We start from the raw sequence: 23619 nt of genomic DNA on the forward strand, positions 1-23619 counted from the left end.
CAAGGTGGACTTAGTGGATGGCCATGTTAGAATTTTCGACACGCCGAGTGCAGCTCAGGAGTTTTTCCGTGACTTTCAGAACAACTCAGGCGGGGCATCGAACAGTTCCCGGCCCACCTCCCCACAGCACCAGGCTTCACAAAACAGCGTTGATCTCTTCTCTCCGACTGGGAATGGATGATAACACTCTTTTTTCCTTTTTTCTTTTTTCCTTCGCTCTCTTCATTGTTCATTGAGCGCAGCACTATTATCTAGTTTGGGTTCTTCGCATATGCTAACATATCCATTTTTTGTGTGTTTTATTTCATGGCTGGTTTGCCCGTCCGGCGTAGCGTCGCCATGCCCCATGGTGGACGCCTCCATGGTTTATTTTTTGGGTGTCGATGTTCCTCTTATTGGTATTTGAGAGGTTGGGTGGCGGGTGGAGGGGGGGTTTGTTTTCTTTTTTATTGGACGCTTCAATTTGTCAAAGATGAGACTTGATCTGTGTGTGGTGTGGCTTTTTGCACTAATTTGTATTTTTCGATACAGCATAAATGGGACAGTTAGGAAATGTGCCCGGTCCTTCCGGGCTTTCGTTATTAACGTGGAATGTACGTGGTTTGAACAATAACAGGAAACGTAGACAGGTGTTAAATTATGTTATGCGTCATCATGTCGAGGTTCTTTTTATGCAGGAGACGCATTTGGCGGGTTCAGAGGGTGATTCGGTGGCCTCTGCTTGGGGTCCACATAGATTTTTTTCTAATTATAGTTCTTATTCCAGGGGTGTAGCGATTCTGATACACAAAATAATCCAATTTGCACACTGTTTTATACACCGGGACCCTGAGGGCCGGTTTTTGATAGTAACAGGTTTATTGATGGGCCATAGGGTCTCCTTTGTATGTATTTATGGTCCGAACAGCGACTCTCCTTCCTTTTATCACTCCCTATCGACCCAGCTTTTAGCGGCAGACACTGGGCTTTTGATCGTTGGCGGGGATTTTAATCTCCTTTTGAATCATCCTAGAGACAGCACCGCATCTACACCTGACTCCAAGCCCCATTCCAGACTGGCCCTGCGTGAGATATGCACACATTACTCCTTAGTGGACGTCAAGGCTTATCAGAACGCACACCATCCTTCCTTCATACATTATTCAGGCTTCCACAACACATGGACGAGATTGAATTATTGGCTTGTCTCTTCCGAGGTGGCTGGTTGGCTGGAGGCTGTCCAGACTCTTCCACGCACTCTTTCTGATCATTCCCCGGTTCTACTTCAGCTTTCCATTCCCCGCGAGGGAGGGTATGAGAGACAGTGGCGCTTCCCTGGTCGGGCCTTATTAGACCCCGTCTTCTCCGAAGACATTAGGCAGGCCACAGGCCATAGAGGATTATTTTGAACTAAACACTGGTTCGGTCGACACCTATGCAGTGCTGTGGGAAGGTTTTAAGGCATATATTAGGGGGGTCTGCATCTCGAAACATGCCGGGGTACTTCGTGACCTTCGCTCCACTCTGGACTGGGTTGAGGAAAAAATAGCAGCACTGGATCGTGACATGCTTAGCTCTACTTCTGATTCTCTGGCCGCACGTCGGTTGGAGTTATGCGTCGAATTTCGGGACGCTGCCGAGAGGGAACTACTTTTCCTTACTAAACAATGCGTGGCTCGGCGGTATGGTGAGGGTGAGAGGACGGGCCGGTTATTGGCCAACACACTTCGTCCTCCCCGAGGCTCCACGTACATCATTGCTATGTTCGGAGTGGACGGCTCCCCCGTCCACTCCACCCCCGCGGTCTGCGACCTGTTCCTCACTTACTATAAAGACCTTTATACCTCTCGTCTCTCCGGGGACTCCGGTGGACAGGAGGATTATTTATCCGAAGTGGCTTTGGTCTACCTCGAACGTTACATGCAGGAGTTCCTCCTGACCCCTATTACCTCGGACAGTATTGTGGAGGCGATAGATGCCCTCCGCGCCTCTTCGGCTCCTGGGTTGGACGGCTTCCCTGCGGACTTTTACAAGGCATACAAGGACTTGTTGGTCCCGAGGTTGGTAGAGTTATATGCCGAGGCTCTTGAGGTGGGAGTCCTCCCCCCAACATTGCGCGAAGCAGTAATTATATTGTTACCCAAACCAGGGAAAGATCCTATGCAATGCGGCTCGTACCGGCCGCTTTCCCTATTAAACTTAGACTATAAAATCCTGGCCAAAGTCATTGCCATTAGACTTTCTCTGTTGATGGAGTCCATTATATCACCGGTGCAATCGGGCTTTGTCCCGCACAAATCCACCTCGCTTAACCTACGCACGCTGTTCACTGTTCTACATCGCATGAATCCCTCCACGCCTGCCGCCGCCATTTTGTTGGACGCCGAAAAGGCCTTTGACTCTCTTGAGTGGCCTTTTTTTCTGTCGGTTATGCACCCTAATGGCATGCCGGAATGTTTCGTGGCTACAGTGGCCCTTTTATATAATAAACCCATGGCCCGGCTGCCCCTCAATGGCACCCTCTCCGACCCTTTCCCTTTATATCGTGGTACAAGGCAGGGATGACCCCTATTCCCTCTCCTTTTTATTTTAGCCATGGACCCTCTAGGTCGACAGTTTCAAGAGAAACATCCCCAGCGTGGCCTGCAGTTTCGTACGGGACCTCTGTTGCTTTCCCTATATGCTGACGATATGGTTCTATATGTCCGTCTGCCCCAAGACAATTTATCGCCGCTAATTCGAGAGATAATACGTTTTGGTAATTATTCTGGACTTCATATTAACTGGCACCATTCTGTTATATTTCCATTGACGCCCAGCTCTGTGCCTTGGGCTTTTGAGTTTCCGTTAGAGTGGTGCACCGATTCCGTTAAGTATTTAGGCATCCATATTCACCTTGACACTGCCTCAGTCATTCGTCTCAACTATGGCACTGCGGTTGCTGCGCTGGAGACTCAGGTCACCCAGTGGCTACGCTTACCTTTGTCCATGGCGGGCAGAATTGCAATCATCAAAATGATTGTTTTGCCCCGGTTTTTATATTTGTTTAACAACATTCCTATTCCGTTGAGCAAAGTCTTCTTTTTGCACCTTCGCTCTCACTTAATCCGTCTGGTATGGGGAGACAAGACCCCTCGAGTCAGCTGGAAGGTCTTGACTTTGCCCCCCGAGAGGGGTGGGCTGGGTGTACCAGATCTATATTTGTATTATTTAGTGGCTCAATGCTGCTATGCATACGCCTGGTTCCATCCAGATGCCCGCATCCCCTATTTACGCCCTGAGTCTGATCTGGTCTTACCTAGACAATTACTCACGATCCTTCCTACGGGCTACGCTAGGGACCCCCTGGGACATTCAAACGGTTTCCACCACCGGCTGGGCTTGGATTAGATTGCGTAGACTGTTGGGTTTGGATCTATTGTATTCCCCTGACTTACCCCTGCCCAACTCCTCTCTGTTTCCTATTACGGGCGAAGCTCTGGTAGTGCGCACACTGGTGAAATTTAATATTAGCACCACTGGTGACTTGTTCCCAGATGGGCACGTCTTCTCTCTGTCGGAAGAGGCCAGATTCAGTGATCGGTCCTTCATGGACACTTTCATACTCACCCGGTTGCTGTTGGCATTGTGAGCTACGTATTCCTCCTTCCCATTGGCGCCTGAGGAGCTCCCTCCTCTCTCTTTATTGATTCAAAGCCCGACTAACGCACATTTGATTTCCAAACTATATAAACAATGTGGAACACTCAAACCGATGCAGCATTCTAGGATCCGTGCTGCTTGGGAGGGTGACTTGGGTGGGCCCATCTCGGATGATCAGTGAGCTTTCTGTTGCAGGGCCACATCCGACATCTCTTTAAACAGTCAACACTAACTGCTGCACTTCAAATTCCTTAGACGGATGTATTTTACCCCGACACATGCATACCATATTGACAACTCTAGGCCTCACCATTGCCCTAAATGCCTTGCACCATTCGCGGACTTCGCACACTTAACCTGGACCTGTCCTAAAATACACGACTATTGGCTTGATATTCACACCACCTTAGGAGACATATTATCGTTGCCTCTCACTCCTTTACCTGAAATCGCACTCTTGGGGTTTGTATTAAAATTCCCCAAGACGGTACGCCGCCTGACGGCCTTGGGCTTCCTTCTGGCCAAACGTGAGATTGCACTACTATGGGGTAGTATACGTGCCCCGACACTTCGTGCCTGGTTAAACAGTATGGCGTTCTGCAGCGTGAATAGCGAGGAATATAGCACTTTACTTCCTACCTCCTCCCGACCTCTCGATATATGGGGCCCATCCAGAGAGTACATATCCCGATGCCAGCTTATAAATGAATCTCCAACACAATCTGCCATTACCCCCTCAGGAATAGGATAAATCCCACTTAGTCGCATATAACGGTTATGACAATGGGGTATGTAGTATATGTATTTGTTTATTGATTTTTTGTCTCTGTCTTTGTTCCGAGATGTATAGATTTGTTTGTTCCACATGTCCATTTCATGCTGTTTATTTATCATTAGTGTTGGTGCAGGAGTATCACGCCTATCTGTCTTCAGTGCGGTCTATTGGTTATTTTGTGTTTTTTGGTATGATTGCAATGCTTTCCTTGATTCGATAATTTTTTATTTGACATTGCATGTACACACATTGCAGTTTCATGATTATTATTTGGTTTGATTTGTTTTCTGTTTCTTGTTTATGTAAAATGGAAAAATAAAGGTTTAAAAAATAAAAAAATCTTATCCCACAAAGGGATTGATTGACCAATTTTGTGAAAGATCATTCTCCCAGGCCAACTCAACTTTGGATTTAACTCTATCTACTGCGTATTGAATTGATTTATAGAGAAAAGAAGCAGAAGGTGAGTGTTCTAGGCAGTAGATATGAGATGAAGTGTATTAGGGATATTATTGGTATTAGGTAGTGAATGTATATATTGAGGAAGAATAGGGCAGAGTGAGTTATATTGTGTACGAGAAGAAGCCAAGGTAAGGAGAATTGCGTCTGAAGATCATTGAAGGAAAGAAGTTGATTACAAGAAACAAGTTGAGAAATTCATTTTAGACCATGAGAGTGCCAGGATTTCCAAAATATGGAACGATTCCGTATTTTAAGATGTTTATTATGGCAAACAGGTTGTAAGTGAATGGAATTAGTAGATGGGTAAGAAGAGGACAAGTATGGGGTAAGAAGGTTCCGAGAATGGGAAATGATGGGGTGACGAAGGGAAGCTACATTAGATGTAAAAGAGAGTACTACACGGAAGTCAAAGGGAGCGAGAAAGGAATATTCTAACTTAAGCCAGAGAGGAGGGTAAAAGGGGAGATCAGATCAAAGCCATCGGATAGCGTGTTTCAAGTAAAAGGCTCTATGATAAGTCTTAAAGTCAGGGAATTTATTTCCTCCATTTGACTTATCTTTCTTCAAGGTAGCGATAGCATTACGGGACCGTTTACCCTTCCACAAGAATTTAAGTCAAATAGAGTCTATTGTTTTGAAATAATGAGCATGAATATGAATAGGGATCATGGAGATAGTGTATAATACAAGTGGAGTCAACATCATTTTAATAGAGTCGAGGCGCCCCCACCAAGAGATAAATAGAGGGTTCCAACGTACAATGGCGGCATTTAATTTTTTAGATATATATTCGAAATTGAGTTTAAGAGTATCCGATAAGAGCGGAGCAAACCAAACCCCCAAGTACTTGATCTTTGATGGTTGCCAAGAGAAACCAGAACGCTCAAAAATATATTTTTGACAAAGAGAATTCAAGGGAAAAATTTCACATTTATCGATATTAAGACGATAACCGGAAACCTTGGAAAAGGAGGAGACTTGATTCAAAAAGAAAGGAAGAGAAGATTGTGGATCAGAACAATATAATAGAATGTCATCAGCGTAGACTGAGAGTTTAACTTGTTGAGAGCCAAAATGAAAACCAGAAATATTATCATCATGTCTAATTTTGGTCAGAAAGGGTTCTAAAGCTAAAACAAATAATAAAGGAGATAAAGGGCATCCTTGTCTAACACCCCTTTGTTACGGGAAATAATCTGAAACCATACCATTTGCGAAAATTGATGCCTGAGGACTTGAGTAAAGTAAAAAGATAAGAGATATACATTTAGAGGGAAAGCCCACCCATCTGAGAGCTTGAAACATAAAATCCCACCCTATCCTACCAAAAGCTTTATCAGCATCAAGGGAAATGGCGGCCAAAGGATAAGAAAGTGAGGGAGCCTTACTTAAGATATTAAAAAAGACACGAGAATTATCTGATGAAAGTCGACCTTTAACGAAACCTGACTGTTCTGGACCAATTAAATCAGGCAAAAGAGGATCTAGTCTAAGAGTCAGAATTTTGGCGAAAATTTTATAATCTGTATTTACTAATGAAATGGGCGATAGTTCTTGCATAAGGTGTGATCCTTATCTTCCTTAGGGGTTAAACAAATCAAGGCTTCCTGAAAGGTCCCACAGGAAGAACCGGAATCAGAAAATGATTGGAATAACAGTAGTAGTTTTGGTAGAAGAAGGAAAGAAAAAGGATTGTAAAACTCAATAGTGAAACCGTCAGGGCGAGGCGCCTTGCCGTGTCGCAATACTGAGACGGCATGTGAAATTTCTGTAAGAGAAATATCCGAACCAAGAGAATGAAAATCTACGTGAGATGAAGGAGGAGGAGGAACATTTTGGAAATAGGAGAGAAGGTCAGCCGAGTCAGGACAAGTTTCGGGAGTATAGAGAGTTTTATAAAAAGAGACAAATTTGTTTAGTATGTCCTTATCTTTAAATAAGGACACACCAGCAGGATCTTGGATAGAATCAATTTTTGTCCTTCCCTTCCGTATTTTAAGGTAATTAGCCAATAACTTCCCCATTTTATTTTGACCACCATAATAACGAGAATTACATTTCAGTAAAGAATTCGAAGCAGCTGTAGTGGTGAATTTATTAAAGGTAAACTTAGAGTCAATAAGATGTCGAAGAGAGGATTCAGTACTGGAATTATAGTAGGTGTACTCGACTTTTTTTGATTTTATTCAAAAGTTGAGTTGATTGAGCTTCTAATTGTTTTTTCATTTGGGAAACAAAATTAATGATAAAACCTCTAGCAGCTGCCTTAAAGGAATCCCACACCATTACAAAAGGAGAGTCGGGGTTTGATTAAGTGCCAACAATTCAACACCAAAGACATTACATTTAGTACAAAAAGCAGGGTCAAGGAGTAAGGAATTATTTAATCGCCAACGTCCAGGATGAGGGGAGAAGGGGATGAGGTCAATATTAACAAAGACAGGGGCATGGTCTGAAATTAAAATGGATCCGATGTCCGAATGAAGGGTAAATTGAGCTAAGGATTTACTGAGAAAAAGGTAATCAATGCAGGATTGTGAGTGGTGAGAATGGGAGTAAAAACTATATTCTCTGTGGTCGGGGTTGCAGAGTCTCCAAATATCAACTAGTGCATTATTATGAATAGAAGCAGTAAACTGGGAGTACATTTTGGAAGTAGTAAATTTGACTTTGGAATTTCTGTTCAAGATAGGGTCTAAAACCTGGTTGCAGTCACCACCAAAAATAATATAATCCTCATTAATTGTAACCAATTTTTCTGAGATAATAGGCCAAAACGATTTGTCAACACCAGTAGGCGCATAAACATTAACAATAACTACAGGAATTTTGTCTATATTCAATTTAACAAGTACCCAACGCCCATCAACATCGCATTCTTGAGATACAATAGAAACCTTTAACTTTTTGTGACACAATATCACAACACCATTTTTCTTACCCAGAGCAGGTGAGTGGAAAACATGACCCACCCAGCAATGTTTTAGCTTCAAGACCTCAGTTTCCGAAATGTGAGATTCTTGGAGAAGGGCCACATCTGTTTTGAGCATAGCTAGATGGGTTAAAATCCGTTGCCTTTTAATAGGGTTATTTAGACCTTTAACGTTCCAAGTAACAACCCGGAATTTGAGACAGTGAAATAATATTAGAGAAAATTACTAGAAGTAGAAAGAAGAGATATTGGAAATAGACAGGAACGAGAAAGGTGGGAATATAAGTACAGAAAAAGGAATAGAATTTGGAGAATGAGTTAAAGCCAAGAAAAGAAGGAGAGAGAAGAAGAGAGGAAAAGTAAAAAGAAAAGTAGGAGATTAAGAGGTAGTAGACAATGTAGATCAAAAGAAGACGACTAAAAAACATACCAACAGATACAAAATGAAGAACGGGGGTGACGACGCCAGAAGACGACGACATCAACAACGAGAACAAACGTCATCGAACATCCAAATAAATACAGCAGGTTACGTGATGTATGGATAACACCGGGATGGAGAGGAAAAAAGCATACCTGTAAAGAAAATGAGAGAAGACAAAGAATTAATAGAGGAACAAAACATAGTCATTACAAAACAATACAAGAGTATAGAAAGAGTACATAAAGGCGACATGATGGAAAAGACAAGAAACAAATGAATGAGTAAAAATTCAAATGAGACAATTAAACAACTCTTGCAGTGTCCATGACATCAGCTCCTTGTTGATGAAGGAATTCTTGTAGAACGAGTGGGTCTTCAAAAGTCTGGGTCCTGTCTTTGTAGGCCACCTTGAAGAGTCAAGGGTGGAGTAAACCAAACCTGGCATTCAGAGCACGTATCTGCGGTCGCATATCTAAAAACTGCTTTAGACGGTCTGCTGTTACTTTGGCCACATCTTGGGAAAGGTATAAGCGGTGACCTTCCCAAACAATCTGCTTCTTAGACTTGAAGGCAGATAGTACCTGGAGAAGGTCGGTATATTGCAGAAGCAGCATGATGACGTCGCAAGGTTTGGCAGAAATATTTAGACCCAATCTGTGTGCTCGTTGAATATTGAAAGTAGAAGTCCACATTTGTAAAGCGCACAATCACCCGTAAGGGTCTCTAGGCGCTGGGGGCCGTCGGGAAGATTAAGCGAGCTATTGCCCAGAGTCACATGGTGCTGGGCTAACCTGCCGCCGGAGCCGGGGATCGAACCGTGGTCCCCAGATTCCAGCGTCAGTCGCCCTGGCCGCGGCGCCAGACCTCTCCCTCAGGAGAGGAAGAAGAAGGAGGAAGAAGGAGGAAGATCCAGAATTTTTAGCAAAAAAGATTGAAAGAATGCAGTTGGATTGGATCCTTCAGTGTGTTCAGGAAGTCCATAAATTCGGAGATTGTTTCTGCGATTTCGATTTTCCAAATCCTCCGCCTGTCTCTTCAAAAGTGATATGTCTTTTTCCAGAGTGGAGATCCGAGAGCACGATGTCTGAAGGGATTCCGTTTATTGTTCTACTAGGAGAACACGAGATTCCAAAGTGGACCACTTATCATGTAGGAATTGCAAAGTTTGAGTGGTTTCAGCCATAAAAGGTTTCAGCGCACAAATTTCTTCAAGAACAAGATCTATTGAAGCAGAATGTGAGGAAGTACCCGGGGAGGGGGGATCTTTCTTTAGTCGTTTTGTTGACGCAGATTGTGGAAGTTTGCTTGAAGAATTTGTTTTCAGAATCGCCACAGGTGTCAATTCAGGTTTCTGAGAAGCAAGTTCCTCCATGTCTGGGGGCGCAGAGTCGGAGTCCGAGCAAGTACGTGACTTAACAGAGGATAAGAGTTTAAGGTTACGCAATTTCCCCATAGAGGAAACGTAAAGCCAGTGAGAAACCAACAGACCTCTCAAAAGTTCGTTAAAATCTGAGTCAAAATAGATAACAAGGAAGCCCAAAAATAATTGAAGACTTAGATATGCAGCAAAAATCCAATAATGAGTCAAATAGTCATTCAAATGATGAAGGGGCTCCTTTCCTCTCTAGCGACAAAATGGCGGCACGTAGAATCATGAAGAGAGGAAGTTATCGCACCACAAACTGAAATTTCCACAAAGGAGAAACATTGTCATGTTAAAAGAAGAAAGTAGATGGCAATGAAGTAGCCAAAAAGCAATATATGAGGCATTGCGCTGTAGAAATCGGCAGTAGCGCAGTTGAAGAAAAAACAAAATGGCGGCCACAATGAAAACAGGCCGTTTCGCGGCAAAATTAGGGCATAGACGCGATGTTGGAGGTTAAAGAGCAGTGTGTCCAGCTCACCTCATGCTCCCCCAAATGATGCCAGCCTCGACAGCACGTTGTCTCCGATGCAACCGGGTTTATTACGCCGGTTTCGGAGTTCGGGAAACGGAGCTCCGCTGCTAAGCCGCCATCTTGAGCGGCGTTAAAGCCACGCCCCCCCCAAGGATCTGAAACTTCTGACCCCTCCACCAACGCCTATTGGCTCAGTATTAAAAATGATATGTGGAGCAGAGTTACCTCACCTGGCAATTACTCAGTACCATAGAAAACTACAGCCCCCAATTCACTTTGACAGTTCATTGTAGCCAAAATGTACAGGTGTAAAAGGCTTGATAAATACTAGGACATGCAAACTGTGACCGAAGAGCATGCATGTTCCATTTTGAAGGGCTAACCTAGTAATAGAAAATTATCTTCCCCGCAATTGTGAGCATGAGCTGTAAGTGAGGGTACTTAATGATGGGGGGCAATTGACAGCCATTATTACCCAGCAGATGAAGAAGACAAGACTATTAGTACTGCCCTAAAATCAAAACAAGCATTGGCAAAGCCAATAGCTCTAACCTATGCGAGCGCAATCGGCTTTGTCAATGTGTTTTAGCCATGTTGTACACCATTGTGGCTGCTATTCAGCAAGGCTAACAGTCAATTGTGTAGAGGAGAGTGGCATGGAGTGGAGTGGCATTGAGGGTAGTGGAGGGTCGTACAGTGGAGTGGAGTACAGTGAAGTTGGGTAGATTGGAGTGGCGTAGAGTATCAGTAGAGGTCCATGTAGCAAAGCAGCTTATTTATTACATTGTCCTCACAAATAAAATGTTCAGCTATAACCATTTGCACATATTTGCGTGCAAGACAATGTTGGGTTAGTTTCCCTGAAACTAAATGTGTTTATACATCTAGCTTCGCACACCATAATCAAAATGTCCTGAACATCATGTACAAGGTCTCGTTTCGCACTAGGTACACATGTCATCACTATTTTCATCCAAGGGGCGGCAGGGCTATCCACATATCCATAACATCACTAATCTATACGTACATCGCAAGGCTGCTTTTTATTATAAAAGGTGATAGATTGGAAGAGGAGGCGCTTTTGCTGATACCAAGGTCCTTGCATGCTGAGATATCGCCATACAGCAGTTAGACGTCTCTTGAGGGGTGTCTGGCTCATGACCAATAAGGGGTCCTTCCCTCTATCCCATCGGGTAATGGGGTCAGTTTGTCCCTTGGGGGGATTCTTGGCTCTACACGTACACACACTCTAGGTATACTTACAGTAGGGTTCTCGTAGTAGGAGTACTTCCAATTACTGCCTTGTTTTATATGCCAGCATATATACATTGCTTTAGCACAATGGTAGAACTATATCTACTATTCATGTTTTTGGTGCTCGTAATCACTTTTATCTGCTTCTGTCTATTAATCACTGCAGCACATGTATTCTATACAAGAATAACATTGGTTCAATAAATATATTGAAAACCTCCCACCATGTACTCTCTGTATACTTTTCTGAGGATAAGAAAGCACGAGTGACTGATTGAAAGATTCTGTACTGTTTTCATTCGCTCCCTGGTAGGTTAGGGGAGCTTACGGTGACCTAGCTGGTCTACAGGCCAATATACCTGCGGGGTTGTCCTGACTCAGTCTTGGCAACAAGCCCCTAGTTTATGTTGTCCAAATAATGCACAGATCCTACAGATTAGTAGGAACTACATGACAGAGTGGTGTGGAGTGGAGTAATGTAGAGTGGAATATAGTGCAGTGTCATAGACTGGAATGGAATAGAGTGTTGGATTGTGGAGTAGAACAGAGTACCATCAAGTGTCCTCAAGTGGAGTCTTGTAGAGTGGAGTGTCGTAAAGTGAGAATAGTGAGTGGAGTAGAGTGGCATAGTGTGGACTCAAGTGCAATAGAGTGGAGTGGCATAAAGTGGAGTAGAGTGCTGTGGAGGAGCGGCATAAAGTGGAGTTGTTAGAATCCCTTTCAGATGGCAACAGGGCATGCAGGGCCTACTGGGCCCTAAACTGTTGGCTGAGGCCTTTTGCTCCTGAAGTCCCTTGGCCCTACCTACTATGGATCCTGAGCAACTGTGCCAAGTACCCCTTCTGCACTTGACTCTCAGTGGTAGCTGTGGTCGAGCAAACAGTACAATCCATGTCCAGTCCAATACTCGCTTTTATAGAAAAAAGGTGTAGTTTTATTTCTAACTCAAGACATACAAAGGTATATGACAGTCAATAGCAATAACATAATCTGTTGATGTCGGGGCTCTAGTAGTAATTCGGCAAATCCACGTCCCACCCTCCTTCATGAAACATGTTTGTTGTTATTTCCCATTTACTGGTGGCTGCATCCAGGGTATGCAAACTATTAGGCAATACTCAAGAGTTCCCCCTTTGGCACTTTAAAAATAAGTCATAAGTGTCTATTGAGCCGCAGCACCATTAGCAGCAAGTCTCTATAGTATTCAGTGATGCAGCGAGTGCCCTCTCCTTGGACACTCTCAACTTTGGATCCAGTACAGTGTAGTCGGCCCTCTCACTAGAGATGCAACAGCAACCAGCAGCACAGTCTCTTTGTTGAGCAGCGGTGCCGGTCTGTTTGAGTGAGCGGCGCTGCTTCCACTCAGCAGACACAATACTCTTCCCCCTTGCAGGGGGGGGGGGGAATGCTGCTGGGTTCCTCTGGTTCCTGAATAAAACTCCAATGAGGTTACGCCATACTCTGTGGCATCTCGGTGACCATCTATGACTTTGTCCGATTTCGAAAGTCACAAGTCCTGTTGTCCTGGGTGGAACTCGCAGAGTTTCACTTCACGGAATTCTGCGGAATTACTTAAAAACCCAGTAAATCACTACAAATTGCACCACGTGGCGTGCTGCTTCTTTATGCCGCTTCAATAGATTTTCTACTTGAGCAGCAGCTTTCTCAATGTGAACTGTAGCAACCTGCTGTGACACCCGCAATGAGAAATCTCACCAGAAGGTGTTCTAGTGCTTTTTGGCACTAGAATTGGGCTAATGGGATGGAAATACTTGCTCGTCAACTTAACGTTGGTGAGCCACGTGCACGGAAAAACTATGCCACGCACCAGAACTAGCGGGCAAAACTCAGAGAACTCCACTGGCGGAGTAGAATTTTTCAACCACTCACACTCCCGACCCAAAATCTGTTCATTGGCACCCCCATCTAGCATTTGAGGTCACTGCAGCAGTGCTGCCTAGTGCTTTTCAGCCAGTGTCTCCAATACAGCTCAGAACAAAGCAGCCCTCTCTTGTCATAAACAATACAATACAAACTTATTTATAGAGCTTCCAAAGAAGCATCCGGGTGCTAGCAGAAAGTGACTGATAAATAGCTAAGGATAGATTACAAGACACATTAAAAAAGAAATATCTTCAAAGTTTTTCTGAAGATAAATTCAATTGGAGCTAACCGAATACCTAGCAGGAGGGAATTCCAGAGCCTGGCCGTAAGGTAAACAAAACATTTTCCACTTCTCCTAGCTTTACAAAACAGGGGAATGTGAAGCAGTTTTAAACTTTTAGATGTCAGGGATCTAGTTTGAGAATAGGCCTGAAGTCTCTTCCTTGGGTAGATGGGACCTTTATGTTCAAGAGCTCTGTAGACAAAGGTAAGAGCCTTGAAATTAATACAATGAAGTTGTTGCTGGTAGGGTGACACAGATAGACGTGCTGTAATTTTCAATATTAGATGAGCTGCAGTGTTTTGAATAATCTGAAGGGGCTGAATCAGATTCGCCGGAAGTCCCAAATATAGGCTGTTTGCATAGTCCAATTTTGAAGTCACCAAAGATTGAATAATAATCTAGTGAGTATCCTCTGGCACTAGATGCAACATCCTCCTTTAAGGATTTAAGAGTTGCAAATGAGCTAGCAGATATTGATTTGATGTGAGGTTTAAAGGAGATATCCAAATCAAATTTAATGCTCAGGTTCCCAGGAGTCAAGCTACGGGGGGGAGGCAGGCTCCCCAGCTCTGATGACCACCAGTTACACGAGTCAGGCCAGCATTTAGTTCGAAAGAAAATAATCTCAGTTTTATCGGAGTTAAACTTAAGACAGGTATTGCTCATCCAATCCCCCAAAGATTTAAGACAGTGGGGCATATTATCAAGAACGGGCGTTACATTATCGCTGCTTTTATCGGCAGGAAACTGCCAATAAAGCGGCGATAATGTGCTTGATAATATGCTCTATGAATTCCAAACGAAGCCCATGTTAGATGTCTTCACATCTAACATGGGCTTCGATTGGAATTCATAGAGCATATTATCAAGCACATTATCGCCGCTTTATCGGCAGTTTCCTGCCGATAAAAGCGGCGATAATGTAACGCCCGTTCTTGATAAAAAAATAACTGAGTTCATCTTCTAGTACAAGACGTTGTGGGACACAAAGTGCAGTTTGTTGTTTTGTTTTGTTTGCAGCTTTACAGTGCTGGCTTAATATTCCGTATAACCAGTTTTATTAATGAAAATCAAAGCAATTTTGGTAATCATTTTATTGCCATATAATTGTCCACATTTAGCGTGGCTCGCAGGGGGCCCCTCATAAAGAAATTGCTGCTGCCTCCTATCCTTTCAAGAGACTGACACGGAAACCCTGAATTTTTTTAAACTTTGGGGCATATTATCAAGAACGGGCGTTACATTATCGCCGCTTTTATCGGCAGGAAACTGCCGATAAAGCGGCGATAATGTGCTTGATAATATGCTCTATGAATTCCAATCGAAGCCCATGTTAGATGTGAAGAAATCTAACATGGGCTTCGATTGGAATTCATAGAGCATATTATCAAGCACATTATCGCCGCTTTATTGACAGTTTCCTGCCGATAAAAGCGGCGATAATCATATTATCAAGAACGGGCGTTACATTATCGCCGCTTTTATCGGCAGGAAACTGCCAATAAAGCGGCGATAATGTGCTTGATAATATGCTCTATGAATTCCAAACGAAGCCCATGTTAGATGTCTTCACATCATATTATCAAGAACGGGCGTTACATTATCGCCGCTTTTATCGGCAGGAAACTGCCAATAAAGCGGCGATAATGTGCTTGATAATATGCTCTATGAATTCCAAACGAAGCCCATGTTAGATGTCGGCAGTTTCCTGCCGATAAAAGCGGCGATAATGTAACGCCCGTTCTTGATAATATGCCCCAAAGTTAAAAAAAATTCAGGGTTTCCGTGTCAGTCTCTTGAAAGTATAGGAGGCAGCAGCAATTTCTTTATGAGGGGCCCCCTGCGAGCCACGCTAAATGTGGACAATTATATGGCAATAAAATGATTACCAAAATTGCTTTGATTTTCATTAATAAAACTGGTTATGCGGAATATTAAGCCAGCACTGTAAAGCTGCAAACAAAACAAAACAACAAACTGCACTTTGTGTCCCACAACGTCTTGTACTAGAAGATGAACTCAGTTATTTTTTTATGGAACAGCAGGGGCACCCTAGTCCAGCAACTGAATTTTTGCCCCAAAACTGTCAGAGAAGAGGCGGGCATATATCACTAAAAGATGTAAGTGGATGACCATGTAGCTGCTTTTCACATATCAGAAATAGTACTATTATATGACAGAGCTATTGTGGCAGCATTTTCTGTTCTAGAATGAGCTCTTGGTTTCGTGGAAATGTGTGATAAATTAAAGTAATGCACAACACAATCAATCTAATAATAGATTGTTTAGTAATGGAGAAGCTAGTTGTAATAGGGCCATAATTAACCAAGGTACAGTTTTGTTTGACAGATATCTTTGCTCCTTGCTATGTGGAGAGTATTTCAGCAAGTGAGGCTAGGTTGTGAAAAAGAATGAAAAGGAGATTGTCTGACCAATATCAAAATCAGACAAAAAAGTTACTTACCTTCACTAACTCTCTTTCTGGTGGATAATCCATCTACAGATTTGTCACCTTGTGAATACCCCCAAGCGCCAGACTGGATAAGGAAAATGTTCTCTGCAATTCACTTGGGCGTCGGTACGTAGCATTGTGAGGCTCTGCATCGACTCTATCTGACCCAGGAAGTGATATCAGGGCCTTTATAGTCCCCACCTCTGCGCAGAGGCCTTAAAAATCAGATCATGTCTGTGTGCAGATCTCTAGATCGGTATCTTATTAATTTCGACCAGAAACCATATAGGTCCATTCCGTAGGATGTGGAGAAGTGTGGGTCAGTGAAGAATCTGTGGTTAGATAGAATATCCAGAGAAGCTCTTTAAAACCTGATTGTAGACCTGATGTTCTTTTGGGTGATCGATGTAAAAGCTTAGGGGTCTCTTTGACTCTAGTCAATGGAGCCTCTCTTTTTCCTTGGATGAATGAGGCAGGGCAAAGAAAGCTAGCATGGCGATAGATTGGCCTATGTGGAAAGGAGTGACAAACATTGGGAGGAATGACGCTTTTGTACATAGCACTAGCTTGTCCAGAAAATAAGTGGTTTTTAGTTGCTGGACAGGGAGAGCTTGCAATTCATAACATGATGACCTGACATTATTGCTATGAGGAATGCTTTCTTCAAGGTGAGCAGTCTGAGAGAGCAGATGTGCATTGACTCAAATGGAGTGCACGTATGAAGACTAAATTAAGGCCCAATGAACTTTCACAACAGGTGTTAGCAGGAACCTATGGGCCATCCCTCTGAAGAAATATATTACAACAGGTGATTTAAATAAAGATGGTGATCGGGCAAAAGTAAGAATGCTGAAAGAGCAAACAAATAACCTTCATTGTTGCAGCAGCAAATTATTGCTAGTATAATGATGAATAAAATCGAAGAAGGTCAGACAACTGTTTATGTAAAGGCTGGATATTTCAAGGGGAAACACTAGACAACAAACCTCTCCCAGCATCCCACATTGATTGTTTTGGTGGAGGGATGCCTAGCTGTCATAATAGCACTCACTACTTTGAGATAGAGATCAAAAGCCATCAATCTCCACGCATGGAGGTGTACATTGTGCAGGCTCCGGTGCAGGCCCCTGCAGTGCTGCAGACAGATGGTTGTCCCAGAGGGTCAGCCAAATTGAAGGACGGATGCTCATGGCCAGAGGTTCCAGGTAGCACGCACCCCTTGACCCAGTCTGGAGCTACTAGGATGACTAGGGCCTGGTCGTTCCTGACCTTTTTCAGAACTTTGGGCAGGGGGGTAGAGGCAGCAATGTATTTCAGAAGTCTCGAGCTCCAATCCAAAGAAAAGGGGTCTTCAAGATAGAACTGCAATGGGAATAACAAGATGTAAAAGCTTGGACGCTACGCAATCTCTGTGATGGTGAAAAGATTTCTGACAGATGCCCTGTGCCAAATCTGAGTATAATCGCCAATTGCGATCCACTAGGCAATGTCAGCTGAGTTCTTCTGCCCTGGCGTTTAACGATCCTGCCAGGTGCTGTACAACCAGGGACACTAGAAAAGGTGTAGAGCTCCTGGCACAGGATCCACAACCCCACTCTGCCTTGTTGCTACTGTACCAAATGGTAGTTCTGTTGTCCATGAGGAACTGCACCCATTCCCCTTTGATGGATGGGAGGAATGCTTTCAAATACAAATGAATCACCTGCAACTCTAACAGGTTGATGTGGAGTCAGGTCTCAGCCAGAGACCAGAGTCCTCTGATTTTCACTTCTTCCAGATGACCTGCCCAACTCATCATCAATGCACCCGTCATGACCGAAAGCTCAGGGTGGAGTAGGGTGAGGGGTCTGCCACTGGGTCAGTTGTGGATGTAGCTTCAGATCTTTTGCAATCTCTTCCGACACCTGAATGGAATTCTAAAGTTTCCCTTGGTGCTGAACCCACTTAGATTACAGATCTTACTGCAGATCCCACATGTGCTACCTGGAGTGGTCCAAACGTAGCAGGCCAAGATGCCCCAGATCTGCTCTATTAGAGACCCATAGCCTGAATTTTCTGCACTCATTGAGGCATAGGGAAGGCTCGGACGAAGACTGTGAAGGGGAACCTCTGTGAAGGAGCGGGCGTGACTTCAACACAGTGATGAAAAATCCTAGCGAGGTCAAAAAGCTGACCATCGTCTGTAGGTGGTCCATGGCTGTCTGAGGCACCTTCAGCATCAAGTCATTGAGGTATGGGGAGACTGGTATTCCCAAATTCCACAAATGTGCAGCGAAAACCACCATCACTTTCGCTGACAATAAGGTATACTGGTAAGTCTGAAGGGAAGCACCATAAACTGAAAGTGCTTATGACTTAACTGAAACCACAGATACTGCCTGTAGGACTGCATAGACAGGAATGTGGAAATAGGCATCCTGGAGGTCCAACAGTACCATCCAGTCTCCTGGATTCACAGCAGATAGAACTTGGCTGGTGTGAGCATTTTGAACTTACCCTTTCTAAGGAAGACGTTAAAAGGGTGAAAATCAAGGATAGGGTGAAGGTCTACTTCCTACTACGGCACCAGGAAATAACAAGAGTAATAGCCAGTCACAACATCTGATGCCAAAACACTCTCTATGGGTCCCTTGTCCAAGAGAGGCTGAACTTCCTCTAGCAAGTTAGACACTATGAGGAAGATGGACATGATAACATTCAAAATAGGGAAAATGATGACAACGCACAGAAGAAGTAATGCCACAGTATCTGTAGGGACAGACTGAGACCTATGGTGATGGGTGGGAAGACCTGCACATACATCAGGCAGCGCAATGCCTGCATCCTCGGTGGATGCTGCCAAAAATTACGCTGTCAGTTGGTAACAAAATAAACATCAGAAAATTGATTTTTGCTTCCTTGAGTTTCTGCATCATAAGTGTGAGAAGTTGGCCTGATATATGATGCTCACTAGTACTAGTGATCACCTTGTATCAGTCCAAACAACCCTTATGGTGATTGGTTGTAAGTCAACCTTATAGACCAGCTATCCTAATGGTAGCATGGACAAAGCAGTCTTAGGCTAAACTCTTTTGGCATGTGAAGCCAGCTGTTTTACCACAATATAACCCCTTGAATACCAGATGAAAGGACACCACACAGGTTGTTATGAAAATAAACAGTCTATTTATTAATAACAACACCTCTGAACTCTTTATGAGGTCAGAGGGCTAAGCACATGACAATCTCTTACGAAAAATACGACAAGTTGCACAAAATTACAATGGTGCCCTAGGGGCACGACAAACCATATACTAAGTAAGTGGAATGTGAAAGTCGATAAAAGGAATGGAGCTGTCCAGAGGCTGTAGGATCGATGGGACCACGCTACACTAACTCAAGGTAAGTAATAGGAGGCCCACGGAACGCGTGTGCAGAGTGTGAACTCACACGCGAGATGCGTAACAACGTCTATGGACAGTACAGTTCAAGTAAAAGATAAGTACGGACAATCCTGACTAGTTAGGACAACAACGACTGTGGAATTGGACACTAGGACAGTTAGACTACCCTTGAGCACCGAAATGCTCTTGTTACCTCACCCACGGGCTGCGGGTGCATAGGTGCCAAAGTGTGTCGGGTTCTCGCATTGAAGTCAATGGAGCCTGAAAGAAAAGATGCTGCAGGCGACCAGGAGGAAGATGTCCGGTGCGATCCAAGGGTGGATCGGTGAAGAAGAAGACCTGAAAGCAGAGGGGACAGTGTTCAAAGTCACTAGCCAGTGACCGGTGTGGAACCAGGAAGGAACCAGGTGCTGTCGTCGCGATCAGGTGAAGAGTGGACGCTTGACTCTGCAGCCACGTGGACCAGGAGGTGTCTTCGACGACCAGGATGGAGGCACGAGCTGTCCCACGCAGGCTCTTGCTGTCGGCGGTGTCGGATCCGGGATTGGACTCAACAGGCCTTGGCAAAGGCAACCCACGCGGTGAGTGAAGAAAGCGTCTGGTGCGGACTAGGAGAGTCCGGGGTGCCCCTCTTTTGGAAGGGAGCAAGGGCCAGTCTGGAGCAACCAGACCAGCAGCAAAGATTCAAAGGTTCGTTGTCTAGAAGGCCACGAGCCAGCCGGCAAGTGACCAGACAACGCGTCGAGCAGCAAACAAGCAGAAGGGCCCCATGTAGATCTCGTGGAAGCTGGAGGGCTGATCTTCGGTGCAGGGGCTGCTCGGGGCTGGGGCTTCTCAATACCCAAAGCACTTGGTCGAGTTTACCTCGGGAGTCGTGCTGGAAGCGAAGTGCAGGTTCGTTCAAGATGGCCGGTCCCACGTGTCTCGTCGCACCCACGGGTCTCAGCTTTGCTGCAGATGTAGGTTGAGGTCGGAGAGGTCTGGGAATCCGGGTCTCGTTGGGCTCTGAAGTCTGGATCCTCGAGGGAAGACGACAAAGTGAAGCCGCTGGACGCTTGATGGTGCCTGCAGTTGCAGGGTGGACACTTCTTGTCCACAAGGGAGATTCTTCAGTCTTCTGTGGAGCAGAACGTCAAAGGCCAGAGTTTTTTCTTGTTGAATAGTTCAGGATAATCTAATTTGGAATGGGACCAGCTCCTACCTTTATTCTCCTAAAGGGGGCTGCACTACTGACTAGGTCCCTCCCCTGGGTGGGACCAGGAAGGAGGGTGGCTACACCCCCTATCCTTTGTCCGGTTTCGCGCCACAGCTGGGGCAGGGATGCCCCAGCAACTGGTTTGAACCGGTGTATGCACAGGACACCTTGTGTACCCCAGGCATGTCTCATTCCTTTCAGGCCTCCCTACCTCAATACACAAAATCCTGTCTGGGGTGGTGCTAGCACCTCTCAAGGCAGGAAACCCTTTGTCCAGGCCTCCCTCACTGGAAGGACTCCCAGCAGCAGGAGGTCAGACTTGTGTCTGTGGTGGCAGCATCCATTTTGTGATGCTGAGGCTCGAGTTAACTTTAACTGGGGTTCACAGTTACATACATGTCGTGTCCCTCTAGAAGGGTGGAATGCTACCCCCGTCGCCAGAATTGGCGAGGGGGTAGTATTCCAAATCGTATGACACCTTACTCGACATGTTTTGATAAGGTTATACCAGAGTTAGCAGTTAACCGCGAGGTTGATAATGCACTTAAGAGTATATGGTATAGCATTATCATGGAACAGCTATTAGGACTTGGTTCCGCAAGCTGCCACCGGGCTCAGCTCATGCCAGAGCACCATCTCACATAATTCCAAGCACTCTGCCTTCAGGATTGATAAGGCCTTCCATAGGAGTGACTGATAGGAATATATGTGTCCATTTTAGGGTTAGATATAGGTATACTATATCTATAGCAACGGGTGATTACACCACCTTGCCCCAGCTGTCATGCAGCCAGTTGTGTCAGTTTTAGATGGCCAGCCAGGGGTGTCATAATACATGCTTCAGCCCCTGGTAGGCCCTGGGTACACCTATGCCCTGGATACCTAAGGTATACTGTACAGGGACTGATAAGGTGGCCCAGTACCAATTGGTAAATGCACCTAAAGTACATGGTTGTCAATTTAGAGAGAGAACAGCTAGGCTGTGGGTCTGATTAGCAGGCCCACAGCCAGGGAAAGTCGTAAACCAGTGAAGCAAAAAGCAAAAATCTGGGGTGACCATAGGATTGCAGACCCCACTTTCCTACAATAAGCATCAGCTCTATAACTTACATTCTCCAGGCAGCACATTTCTGGGCAAGTGATCTTCGAGAGACTCTTAAACAGTTAGTTACTGTATGGTTTTCAGAGCAATAATGTTGATTTATCTCATGGAACTTGTGCATAGCATACCACCCCCTGAAGTAGCATTGTTCACGCTAAACAAAAATCCTTTAATAAATCAATATAATCCATAGCACTGGTGTTCCTTTACCCTAAGTACAGCATATTCTTAATGTCCGACAATCTTTTTTTGTATCACACAGTCTGCACTCTATCAAAGTGCCTAAAAGCTGCTGATGGCACAATGGGCTGCTAAACAAATACATTGAAAAGACAACATTCAAATTCAATATTTCTTCATTCCTGAGCCGATGAAAGAAATACCATTAGCTTGTTTAATAACAGCCCAGTCATTGATCAAGCAGGAGACTATCATGTTTGTGGTACTCGCTATACAGTTATATAGAAACACTTTCAATAGATGGGCTATAAGTCAATAAGGATATTTTTTGACAGGATGGGGCTTCTGAACCGCCAATAGTGCTGCAAATGAGTCAGTCACATATAAGGCTGTGACTCCCAGTGTATCTGACCTGTGACTGATGTATCTCAACCATAACTAAGGGTCTTACGAAAGGCACTCAACATACCATTGATAGAGCGCCATGTTATTCTGAAAAATTGTAGGGGTGCGTCATAATCATGGGTAGTTAGCATCCGCAAATTTACAGGACTGTATTAACGTATGCTTATTAGAAATGTAGTAATTTATCAAATTATGTTAGAATGTCTAGAATATTCATATCGTTTGAAGACTACTGTAGCGTTTGGCCGAGAATATGCCTTACATAATGCATAAATCATTGCTTCAAGTATAAGATGTTGCATTAGGATTAACCGTGCACCCTATTAAAAGTTGCACATGTAGGTTTGCTTATTCACAAGTGAAATGTAGTGCTTTTAAAGTGATTTTGAATGTAACACTTATAATGTAGCTTAGAAATGATTTAATGTAAAGGCCTGATTGTATGAAAGCACCACTAGAGGCCGAATTGTGTTTTTGTAGGTTGGCCAAATGTTGTAGGCCGACATGTATTTCCCTTGGGAGGGCACCTTTTCTTAGTTGAATTTGGATTGTAGATTTGTGTACGTGTAAGGTCGATCTGCTCACAGGCTTCCTGTTGAAGGTGCAAGGACACATGTTTCGTTAGGCAGAATAACCTTTTGTTTTAGGAGTTAGGATGGTAGAGGCGAGTACAGTGGGAGTGAACAGGAATGCCAAGACAATACTTTTGGCGGAGAAGGTGCCTGGGACCCAAGGACACACTAACGGTTTTGGATGAAGTTGAAGTTTTGCTGGAAAAATACAGGCGAGAAGACCTGCCAAAGGGGTGTGTTTAGGGCGTGTTTAATGTTTTTGGGATTTTGTATTAGGGACAGTGCCCCGAGGGTGGAGAGTAGAAGGAGTAGAGAAGGCTAGAGGGGAAGCAAGAAGGAGCATCTTAGAACGAGCTCTGTAGCTTAGGCTACTAACCCATGGAAAGTGAGTGTACTTCTTAGAAAGTCTTCACTGCTGACATCTTTTTCTCTTGCCAGGGTGGGAATTCTAAGTAGGGATGTCACCTTAGAGTTAGTGTATGGACAGACTAATATTCTATATCTTTCCTTTGAGCGAATGCAGCAGAGACTTCAAGCAGGAATTATCATAATTTGTCTGATGCTTTTAGAAATAACATTAATAATAATCCTGAGTCGTATGAGACTTCTGCGTAGGATTATGTTTGTATTAGTGCCTGTTTATTTTCTTAACCTCTTGCTGAGGTGCCTGTATGTGCAGTTATTTTTGGCTTTGTAATAAATCTTTAAAATTTTGATTCCGTAGTCAGTGGTCCTTTGAATTGGATTCATTTGGTTTTATACAAAATTATTATGAATTTGATGTTCTTCCCTTTACA

General features: G+C 44.1%; 1 protein-coding gene across 6 annotated transcripts in view; it reads right to left on the reverse strand.

The window, feature by feature from the left end:
• CCNB1IP1 (cyclin B1 interacting protein 1) overlaps nucleotides 1–23619 on the reverse strand; it is a 347622-nt gene that overhangs the window by 23825 nt on the left and 300178 nt on the right. Inside the window, exon 4 of one of the 6 annotated variants that reach the window (XR_013608570.1) lies at nucleotides 8221–8366. The exons of the other annotated variants lie outside the window; for them this stretch is intronic. The gene's annotated coding sequence lies outside the window, so the exon portion shown is untranslated. The remainder of the gene's footprint in view (nucleotides 1–8220; nucleotides 8367–23619) is intronic. 6 annotated transcript variants of the gene reach the window in all.

The sequence above is a fragment of the Lissotriton helveticus genome, chromosome 3_1 (assembly GCF_964261635.1).
Source record: "Lissotriton helveticus chromosome 3_1, aLisHel1.1, whole genome shotgun sequence".
NCBI classification, from domain to species: Eukaryota; Metazoa; Chordata; class Amphibia; order Caudata; family Salamandridae; genus Lissotriton; species Lissotriton helveticus.